This window comes from Rattus norvegicus, chromosome 1 (assembly GCF_021556685.1).
Source record: "Rattus norvegicus strain SHRSP/BbbUtx chromosome 1, alternate assembly SHRSP_T2T, whole genome shotgun sequence".
Lineage (NCBI taxonomy): Eukaryota > Metazoa > Chordata > Mammalia > Rodentia > Muridae > Rattus > Rattus norvegicus.
Window position 1 is genome coordinate 86,679,510 of NC_141534.1, and position 12,058 is coordinate 86,691,567.

Here is a 12,058-nt window from a genome sequence, read left to right on the forward strand (position 1 = left end):
AAAGGTTTTAGGTGTACTGTCAGGCTACTAATGTGTGCTCTATCCAGTTTCTTTTTGGAGACACTCAGAGCTATGAGATTTCCTATTAGCCCTGCTATTATTGTGTCCCATAATTTTGGGCATGTACCTTCTTTTAAATTAAAATTTAAAAAGTGTTTATTTATTTCTTCCTTGACCAAGTTATCATTGAGTAGAGTGTTTTTCAACTTCCATGTTTTTGTGGGCTTTCTGTTGTTTTTTGTTGTTATTGAATGTGGTCCTCCAGGCTGGAGGTTTGCCAAGATTTCTGGTCCAGCTAGGTTCTCAGGTCCAGAAGAAAGGAAGAGAACTGGGGCAGGTGTTGTTCTGCCTCTGTTTCAGGCCATGCTTATCGAGCAGGAGATGGATTAGACAGCAAGGGGTGCAGGGTGTCTTCTGCTGGTGACTTTGGGGACGGAAAATCTCTTTCCCATGTGGCAGTGTTACAGCACTTATGGCAGTAGCTCTCAGATGATGGAGTGATTCTTTGCACACCTTTAATTCTGGACATGAATTAAATACAGTTTCTTGGTTGGGTCACCTCATCTATATATTCACAGTCATGGTCCTGTCTCTACAACTGATTTGTCTTAAGCCTATGTAACTTATGGTCACATCCACACTTGTGGAGGAGGGGCTTGCGGCACTTCTGTACCTAACTTGGTCTGTCTCAAACCTCTCTATTGAGGTTTGTGGGGGCTTCAGCTAGTGAAACCCTGATCTGGGATGCTGGGGATGCACCTACCATCCCTATTAGGGATTCCAGAGTTTTGTCCTGTCTCAACCAGGAATCAGGCTACCTTTCACAACTTGCCACCTCATTATTGAAGACCAGCCTTAGTCCGTGATGATGTGAATGGATGCATGAACAAGGTATATGCATGAATAGGCCAGCAATGTTAAGACTGAGGCTGAACCCAGCTGTGTTGATCCTTTCCAGTCTTTCTACTTTGGTTAACATGGCATCTTGGCTCTCCTGTGTTATATTTGATTGCCCTGCCTTCCTGACATTGTGAAACACACTCTCTCTCTCCCTCCCTCCCTCTCTCTCTCTCTCTCTCTCTCTCTCCCTCTCTCTCTCTCTCTCTCTCTCTCTCTCTCTGCTTTTCTCTTCTACTACACTTTCACCTTGTCCTTCTTCAACTCATACCTACAGTTGTGATTTTAATTTTTTTTCAAATATGAATTCTAATGATAGTTTTTCAATTATTTAATATCTCCTATAGCTCACCAAATTCCAGGGGTAGTAGAGAGGAGAGTATACAGGTATTGGGAGTGGACCTGTTTAGAAAGGTTCTTTAGATCAACTCCCATCTCTATTGTCTGTAAATCAGCAGTCCAGTTCTGTAGTCAGCAGAAGAATCTCAGTTCACTCACAAACACCTCACGGATTCACCACTAATCTAACATTGTTATCTCTTAGGTTTAGTATATTGAGTTTAATGTTGAGGTATTTGATCCACTCTGACTTTTATTTGCATAGGGTGATAAATGTGAATCTATTTTCATTTTTTACATAAAGACTTACAATTAGAGCAGTATTATTTGTTGGATCTATTCTCTTTTTTCCATTGCATCGTTTGGGCTTTTTTTGTCAAACATCAAGAGTCCATGTGTGTGGGGACTCATTTTCGGGTCCTCACTTCAACTTCATTGACCAGCCTGTTTTTATGTGAATAAAATGTGGTTTTTATTATTATTTCTCTGTAGTAAAGGTTGAGAACAGGTATGATGACGCCTCCAGAAGTTCTTCTATCAAACAAAATTGTTTTAGCTATCCCAGATTTTTTCTTTTTTTTTTCTTCTCTTTTGTGAGATTTTAAAATTTACATTTCAAATGTTACTCCATTTCCCTGTTTCCTGGACATAAGCCCCCTATCTCATCCCCCTCCCCTTCTTCTATAAGGGGGTTCCCATCCACATCCACCTTCCATTTCTGCCCTCCTCGACATTCCCCTACACCTGGGTGTCCAGCCTTGGCAGGACCAAGGGCTTCTCCTTCCATTCCTGCCTAACAAGGCCATACATATGCCAGTGGAGCCATAGGTCAGTCCATGTATACACTTTGGGTAGTGGTTTAGTACCTGGGAGCTCTGGTTGGTTGGCTTTCTTGTTCTTATGGGGTTACAAGCCCCTTAAGATCTTTCAGTCCTTTCTCTAAGTGCTCCAATAGGGATCTCATTCTCATTTCTATGGTTTGCTGCTAGCATTCGCCTCTGTATATGACATGCTATGGCTGTGCCTCTCAGGAGACAGCTATATCAGTCTCTTGTCAGCATGCACTTCTTAGCTTCATCAATCTTGTGCAGTTTGGGGGCGATATAGATATAGATTATAGATATAGATATAGATATAGATATAGATATAGATATAGATATAGATATAGATATAGATATAGATATAGATAGATATAGATATAGATATAGATATAGATATAGATATAGATATAGATATAGATATAGATATAGATATAGATATAGATATAGATATAGATAGATATAGATATAGATATAGATAGATAGACATTGATAGATAAAAAGAGATAGAGTTATACAGATATGGATATAGATAGATGTAGATGTAGGAATAGATAGATAGATAGATAGATAGATAGATAGATAGATGATAGATAGATAGATAGATAGATAGATAGATAGATAGATAGATAGATGACAGGCAGATATAGAGATAGAGAGAGAGATAGAGAAATATTGTATACCAATGTGGCACAGGCTCTGCTTTTTCCAAATGAGGTTGAGAATTTATTTCAAGGCTTAAAACACTTGTGTTGGATTTTTTCTGGCAACAAGAGTTTTGGATCTTTCCTGTCTTGGAATATTCTTAGAAGGCTCTGTCTTTGACCAGATAACAGTAAAAAACCTAGAGCCCTTTCATTAAAAGAAAGAGAGAAATAATGAGATGGAAGGAACTATTCAAACTTTGTCTTCTTTCCTTGTGGATTGAAGTCCCCCCCTTCTCATCTGCTACCTCAGAAGCCTCTTCTGCCTCCAAGTCCTCCTCTGCCTCGACCTTGACCAACAAAGCCACCTCCTACCTTAGGTTTGGCCCAGTCCAAGGTAACTTTCTTTCCATCAATTTCTCCATCTTTCATAGCCTCCTTGGCAACTTTGACATCTTTTTCACTATTAAAATCTAGAAAACAAAGCACTTTAGAAGAATTAGCTTCCCAATCAGTGACTATTTTTGTGTTAACAAAGCCCTCAAATGATTCTTTTTAAGATCTCTTCAGTGGTATCCTCAAACAGACCTTTGACAGAGTTTTGGATTGCTGAATTCTTGAATTAGGATATCCCCTGGGTCCTTGCAACTCCAGCATGATTGCTCTGCCTAGAATTTTCATTTAATTACAAGAATATCAGGCTCCTTTAGCATCTTCAAATGAAGCAAAGTCTATAAATTTTAGATTTGCCATGTGAGTTCTGGGCACTTTAATAAAAATTGCTTCCTCAAATACTTACTGAAGAGTTTCTTCTGTTGCACTTTAGGAAAAGTTACTTAAAATAAAAGTCTCTGATTCACCACTCCAAGTGCTATTCTTTGCAGTTCTCTCTTGCTTTTCTTTTCTTTTTTTTTTCAGCTCATCAACTTCCTCATCTTCAGTCTCTGAGGCAGAAGTAGGAGGAGATGCTTTTGCTGGCTTCACTCCTTTTATTACCGGTAGCTCAAATTCATCCTCTTCCTCATCATCTTCATCTTTATCCTCATCACTGTCTTCCTTCTTGGTATTCTTACTATTCTTAGTCCTATTGGCTGGACTAATGCTGCCTTTTAACCAGGAGTTGGTACCAATGTTTTTGCTTGTGAGTCTCCCTTCTTACCAGTTGTTGGAATTACTTTGGCTGGTTTAACTGCTTCTTTGGCTGGTATGGCTGCTGCCTTTTTGCCTCGGGTAACAGCTGCTTTCTTAACTGGTGTGGGAACTACGGCCTTTCTTGTTTGTGAAAGAACCACCTTCTTTGCTGGAGTTGTGGTAGCCTTTTTGCCTTTTTTCTGAGGGACAACAACCTCCTCTTCTCCACTACTGTCATCTTCATTTTCTGACATTTCTTCATCTTAGTATCTTCTTCCACATACTTTGGAAGAGAAGCCATTTTCTTGGAATCATCATGGGTTTTACCAGCCTTTGCAAGTTTCACCATGATGCAGATTATGGCAATGGCATGTTTGGAGAGCGAGCAACTCAAAACAGCTTAACAGAACCCATGCAAAGTCGAGTACAGAGGCAGGTAATGAAGATTCTGGTACAGATACAACTGCCTGCCAGCTACAGCTAGCATCTGAGGCAAAAGCTGTGTTAGAATTTTGATGGTAATGGCATTGAATCTATACATTGCTTTTGGTAACATGGCCATTTTCACTATGTTAATCTTACCAATTTATGAGCATGGGAAGTCATTCCATCTTCTCATACATTCTTCAAATTCTTGGTCAGAGGCATGAGATTCTTGTCATAAAAGTCTTTCACTTTCTTGATTAGAGTTACACCAAGATATGTTAGATTATTTGTGACTATCATGAAGGGCATTCCCCTCAATTTCTTTCTCAGCAGGTCAGTGTCAGTGTTTCGTCAATGTTAGAAGGAACCAAACTGAAGCCACTTTCAACAAAACTATTTTTGAATAGAAGGCAAACAAGTTTTAAGTTCCCAAGAACTCCATGGATGAGAAACATTCTGGTTGGGAAGTTGAAAGATAAATCATGGGCATGTTACTCAGTTTAAGTTGAGCAAACCAACCAATGAGAAGACAATCCCTATCACAAAGACATGTTCTTAGGAAAGACCCCTGTCTGAATACTGATTGGTGGAATATGTAACTATAATTTGGCACAGATAATTATTGATTTTGAGATAGTATAGCATTCTGGCTTATGGTTGAACTTCAGCATCCTAGATAGATTAATAATGGCCTGATTAAAATTATCTGCTCTTTGCTACAATGACTTGGTGTTTTGAGTTGTAATGGGTCTCTTGCTTTGCTTTGTGACCCCCAGAACATCTCTCTATGACCTCACTTCCATTCATGTGCAGCTGGTGTCAATCTGTGTTTTTCATACTTATAAAGAAAATATCAGCAAATCTCTAAACAGTGGTGATTTACTCAGTGGAGTTCCATTAGCAGTGAAAGAGACTTTATTTCTACAATTCATACTCTGGAATCTTTTTAATTATCTGCTTTGACTTACCCAGATTTCGAAACCATCTCTCCAAGTTCCCCACTGCCTCTCCAAATATTCTTTATCCTGTCAACAGCCACAGCAACAGCAACAGCATATCTGTGCATTCTCACAATGTATTGCTCCATGATGAAGATCACTTTATAGGAGGTTGATGCTAATAATTAAGATGCTGCTCAATAAAGTTGGTTGCCTTGTGTTTTTGAAGTATGTAAATGAAAGAACAATTTAGAAAAATGAAATTAATGGGCAAAATGTAAGTCACCTCCCAAACACTGCATATCCTGAATAACTATGAAATATATAACAACATTCCATAATGTCATATCAAATTAGTGTTGAATAAATGTCATGCCAAGGTATTAAAAGCCAGGAAGTTCTACCTTCTCAGGTGAGAGCTCTTTTCCAAATGTCTTTCCTATATATTAGGATAGATTCATCTACAATATTAAGTACAATTCATATTCTACCCATATTGTTGTCCAACAGCTTTAAACTGAGAAATATTCTCTGAGAGACAAGTTCATTTATTGGGGATTAGGAGAATATTGCAATTGGATTAATGTTGTCATAGTAAATGTTAGCCATATGTAAGGAACCTAGGACAAGGGGGGAAAGTGAAATCAAAAGTAAGGAGAATTTTCAGATATATTGGGGTTTTGTTTCCAGTCCTTCATACTCAGGCTGATGCCAACTTAAAGTTCAACAGATATCTTCTGGAAAGTTATGATTAACTAATCCTTTCTATATGAGTTTGTTTATATTCTATGTGTGTGGGTGTGGTTCTGAAATTATTACACTTGTAGTGAAATGGATTGAAAAATCTCACAATCCAAAAACAAATAATGAAAATTTTCTCATATCTATACATTTTATTGGTCACACTGGACCTAGAATTGTGAAACAGAAAGAGATGAATATTTGTTCTTAGCTACAACAATCCTTTCTTGTCCTTTCTTGGTTTTTTAGTCCATAAGTCAAGTCAAGCCATTGGTGCCATGTACATTAAGGCTGTATCCTTCTGTTTTAATTAATCTAATCAAGATAACTTTTCCCAAGTGTGCCTAGAGAATAATGCAATCTATATAAGTCATCACAGAATCATCTATAATAGACGTCTTCCATGTAACAGTAGGTCATCTTAAGTTGACAAACATAATTAATCACCACCTACATTATATGTGACATGAAATCATAAAGACATCTATTGAGAAGAGGAAGGAGATTTACAAAGGAGAACAGAGGCACACAGGAGGCCAATGATGGAAGAATTTTTTTTGTTTTTTTTTTTTTGTTTTGTTTTTTTTTCGGAGCTGGGGACCGAACCCAGGGCCTTGCGCTTCCTAGGCAAGCGCTCTACCATTGAGCTAAATCCCCAACCCCATGATGGAAGAATATTGACAAAACCAAGGAGGCATGAAAAATACATAGTGATATACTCACTATGCTAACTTTTATGAGCTTATGTTGAGAGTGATTGACATTTGTCATATTATATAAAAACATTATATGTCATAATACTTATATGTAAAAATAAATCATAATTTTAAATGCCTTATAATTTATATCTCATAATTACAAATTCACATTAAAGAAACCATGACGACAACAAAAAACATTGTTTTACAAGCTAATAATATAACTAATCAAAAGTCCACTTAGCCAGGCTATTTTTCTACTGTATGTGAACAGAATAAAAACCTCAGAGAACTTACTGAGACTGGTACAACCAGACAATGTAAGAGCACTTCAGAATATCAGATGCACTTGAAACTTACAAAGACTGTCAGTGAACAGCCAGCTAAAAGGGCATTAATAAATTATCTTCATGTGAAGACTGTGTCCCTACATTATTTTAGACATTGCTTTGTTAACACCAGACTTTTCAGAAGTTTCTAAATGAATTAATTATATTCTCCACCTTTCATTAAAATTTTTTGTTGCAGCGTGAGTACTGAGACCAAGGCTTCTTTATAGATAAATTCACCTGATCAGTGTTCACTCAACAAAGGAGTTACAGAACACCAGTAGAACCAAGGCTCTCTGCTCTTTATTTGCTTGAATGAAAGGTTATCAGAGAGAGTTGATCTCCAGCTGTACACTCTCCTCACCTGCTCTCAACTCTTCTACTACAATCCTCATCTCCTCTTTCACCTCACCTGAATTCAATTCACAGATGTAGACAGCTAGCAACATCCAGCCCAGAAGATGGCGCATCACTTCCAGTTACCTGTAGATGGCACACACAGTAACAAACCATGCCTCTGCCTTTATACTTTCTCCTGCTGTTCCTCCTACTAGGTCTGCTAACAAACCCTTCCTCCACAGTGAATTCTCCTTGTCCTAAATTTCATAGAGTGATTCAACACATTAGAAACATCTACCTTAGAATGTTCTATGGTGTCATTCTCACCGTATTATGTTTTGGGGAGCTTTTGGTTTCGCTACCATGACAGCCAATCTGAAAATATTTCAGCTTTGTTATTTTATGTTTGATCTCTGTCTTTTTTCTTTGTGACATAAAATAGAAAGGTGATGGCCATCTATTTTCTGAAATCATTGACTTTGTGCAGTTACAGAACTAATTCCATATGTATAGAAAACCAGAAAATTGCAACTCAGAGGAAAAATTTTATTTTCTTTCTAAACATTGCCACCCAACCATAATTCTAGAGAGTTGATTTTACATTTAGAACTTAATTTGGGAGAGAAATGTGTGTGTTTTTATTGTGATTTTACCATCATAGCCCAATCGCAAATCAGAACTGTCATAATATAATAAACATACATTTCTGGGAATAAAAGGGCCTGTTTATACCTCTTATTTATAGAAAGATATTTGTGTCTGGGAGTTAGCACAACCTTGAATTATTTCTTGTTTTCCTGCTTTGTTGACAAATATTCTTCCAATATTCTTTGCTGTGGCCATAACTTTATGCTGCAGACCATCCAGGGGAGTGTACCAGCAGAAAGACCAAGGCTTGGATTTCAGGTAAAGAACAGATTCACGGCGACAGACAGACACAAACTCAAGATGTGTGGTGCTGTAAAATGTTTTACTTATTGGCAGAGTTTTAAGCAATCATCCTGCTCTTATTCATCACCTCAACAAATGTCCCTTGCAAAGAGGAAAGCTGAAGGTACAGTCCAGGAAACAGTTCTCAGCTGTAGACAATAGTTTAGAAGACTGCAGTTATACTGCCAGACTTGTGGGCACCAGATATACATTCAACACTTACCTTTATTTTAATAAAGTTTAAACTCTATGTTTATGGCCCCTCAAGATAATATGGAAACTTTTGTAACCATTTTATGATTTCCTTCATTTCATATTGTCTTCCAAAAATATCAGACCACCTCCTTTTAGACAATGCAACCTTTCCTCTTCTGAGAGCGCACACAACAGAGGTCAATCTCTCCTAGTTCTTTCCCACATACTCCGTGTAACATACTTTGTCTTTCTTCCATTCACCACTACCCACCTTGTTAAGTCTATATCATAAATCCCTGTCCATGGAAGTGGTGAATCTGTAGGTTTGTAATAATAAGGACTTCTATATCTCGGAGGCTGCCACTATTGTCCAATAACATTAATAAACAGGACTCCATTCTCCATTTTAGTCTCTAACCCTAATTTCTATAATTCCTTCACTTCTTGCTCAATGTTAGTTTCTCTTTTCCTTCTAGTTAACCCTTGATAAGTTTGTTCATCTTATCCATGATCTTTCTAAAAGAGTCACTACTATTCTGAATCAAGCTAAACAAAACTTTCCCAAAAGGGGGGAAAGACTTTTCTGGAACAGTCATGTTCTTAATAGCTGCAATTAATTTCTCTCCTATTTACTGGGAAATAATGGGTGCAACAGTTGAGTTCATCGCAGCCATTGAGTTCATCAGGATCATGGTGGTGTGACGTTTCCCTCTCTGAACTTTCAGCTACTGAAACATTTAAAGGTACATGACCATCTTCCCACATTGCTATATTCTTAAAATCAGATATTGCTGACACGCTTAAAGTTGCCAAGATCACCAAGGCTAGAACATAGAAGGCACCTCCATGGCAATCATAGACCCTAGTCATCATCTTTTTGTAGGGAGACTCCCAGGGACCTCCAGGAGGCCAAGCCATTTCAGGCACATGCCTCTATTCTGTATAGAAATGAAGCACAAGAACTTCGTGTCACACAGACTCCACTGGAGTCTTTATCCAAAGACCAGGAAGCTATGTTCCTTAATATTCATGAAGCTATGTAAATTATGTTAAACATGTACATAATGAGTGAGGCATGCTAAAAAGATTTGCTTTGTGTTACATGCTAAAGGACATTTTGATCTGAAGCCAGAATATCTCACCCTGTGTAAAAGCTGTGACAAGTATCGGAGGAACTCATTATTATTTTCTTGCTCAACTGGAGAGTTAATATGTCCTGAGGCTCTGGATGCTTGTACTAAACATGATGTTTAATAATTTTCTCAGGACCAGGACTCATATTTTTAATCAATCATATTAGGTAGATTGAACCAATGTTAAAAGAATAATTTTAACCAAAGTAAAACTAACAAAATGGCAGAGCTGAAATTGAATCACAAAGTTTTTATATGAATACCACATTTCAAGGTAGTAGCGATTCTAATACACATAGACCGTATAAAATGTTGAGTTGTATATGTAAAACACATAAAAATGAATAAATATAGCAACATATTTGCATTTTACTCTTTATTAAGAAGGTGGGTCCATAATTTGTTTAAAATATCTTCACATTACTGGGATGAATGTCCAAATCACAGAACTACCAAGTGGTAATCAGTGGGGATTGTTCTAAAATCTCTATCTGTGGCAGAGGACACTTAGTATCTGTGTTTATTAGTCACACACTGTAATAATAGCATGTTTGTGACCTCCTACACTATTTTTTGCTCACACACATGGAAGACATGCATGTTAGAGAGACAGTGACTGAGAATATAAGAGATTTCAGAGCCATACCAAAAGTAAAATAATAGAAAGTTTGTGTGTGTGTGTGTGTGTGTGTGTGTGTGTGTGTATGAAGGACAAAACCTGTGTCAATCTTATTTTTTCTTTCTTAGAGGATAATAGTCAGAGGACAATGTCTATTGTAATGACCTCATAATACACACATTTCTGTTGTTTATATTCTTTAAAGATCTCTGCATGCAAAAATCATTCCATGCTCAATATGCATTTGTTTTTGAGACTGTGTCTCAGGGAGGCCATCCCACCACATCAAGTAGCTGATGACAGCCTGAATTCTTGATCCCCCTAAATCTACCTCTCCACGGTGGCAATACATATATGCACAAAATTGAGAGATCTGACTTTTAAAAAATAGATAAGTGTTATAGATTGACCTACAGTATTTTACATTCTTATTAAGTTTTTGGGCATTTCAATACTTAAGAACTAGCATTAATCAGTTTTTTCAGGCAAATCTATCATCTCAGACATGTATTTGAACATTTGAAAGATTATTAAGGACCAGGGTTACTTCAAAGTTGGGTTAAATGCATTTTTCTGTTATAAGGCGACATAGGCTCATTCCCTATATAGGGACAGAATATGATATGAAAAAGAATTGTCATCTATGGAAACTTGTATTGGAAAACTTGACCCCCCAATTGGTGGTCCTTTTGAGGAACCTATGGAAGCTTTAGAGAGAGAAGTCTTGCTGGAGAAAACATATCACTGGGAACAGAATTTATGTATTTTATATTATGGCCCCATGTCCATTTCCTTGTTTCTTCTTCCCATGTGTAGAAGCAATATGATCACTGTGCATTCTTTCTTTCACACTAAGATCATTCCTCCTGATGTTGGATTGTATCGTTTTCTGAAGTATAACTTACAATAAACAACTTCCTCCTCTAGTGTACTTTTAGTCATCATATTTTATCATAGCAACAGAAATGAACCAATACACTGCATTGTAGTATAATGCAAACTTTTATCCCTTGGCAAATTATTCCCAACACTCAGCTTCCCTTGACTCTAGATACTGTTACAATAACAAACTAGCCTCTTTTTTTAAATTCTCAGGATGATGATACTCATTTTACCTCTTGTATCTTCATTATAATACTTATCCCAAAAGGAGAGTAAGTGAAGAGATGAGCATTGCATGTGTTTATGGTGTGTGTGTGTGTGTGTGTGTGTGTGTGTGTGTGTGTGTGTGTGTAGTCTGGAATCAAGTCTCTGTTCTTTCTCAAAGTCTTTAAGACATGAGTCCTTAGAGCTACTCACTTGACACCTTTAGCAGAACCACTAAAGCATCTGCAATGACAGAACTCATTACTCTTTACCATGTACTCTTTCGTTGTAGAGATTTAACAATTTGCTTACTTAGTTTGTTTGAAAGATATTTGTTTCTGTAATACGCATCTACAAAACTGATTATTTTATATCAGTGGCATGAAACAATTTTCCTAGGAAGCCTTTAAAATGAATAAGTAATACATTAAACTTGGGCTATTATAATGCTAGGTTCAGAGAAAGGCTTCCTTACTGTCTTAGTTACAGTTTTATTCATGTAAAGAGACACTATGGCCATGGTAATGGTAAAGGAAAAAAGTTTAATGGGGTTGGCTTACAGGAAGAAAGCAAGTGAAATAGTGCTGGAGAAGAGCATGAAATCCTCCAACAATACCACACATTCTCCAAAAAGACCATATGTCCTAATAGCGCCACTGATTATGGACCAAGCTTTCAAACACATAAATAGGCCATACCTATTCAAACCACCACATTCCACTCCTCATAGGCTTATAATTATAACTTAATACTACAAAGTGCACTTAGTCTAACTTTAAAAGTCCCCATAGGCTA

General features: G+C 37.2%; 2 pseudogenes; both read right to left on the reverse strand.

Moving 5' to 3' along the window:
• The window catches only part of Ncl-ps3 (nucleolin, pseudogene 3), a 421,287-nt pseudogene extending 417,109 nt beyond the window's left edge, over nucleotides 1-4,178 (reverse strand).
• Nucleotides 2,948-3,732, reverse strand: LOC148007249 (nucleolin pseudogene; annotated as a pseudogene).
• Nucleotides 4,179-12,058: the final 7,880 nt, after the last annotated feature.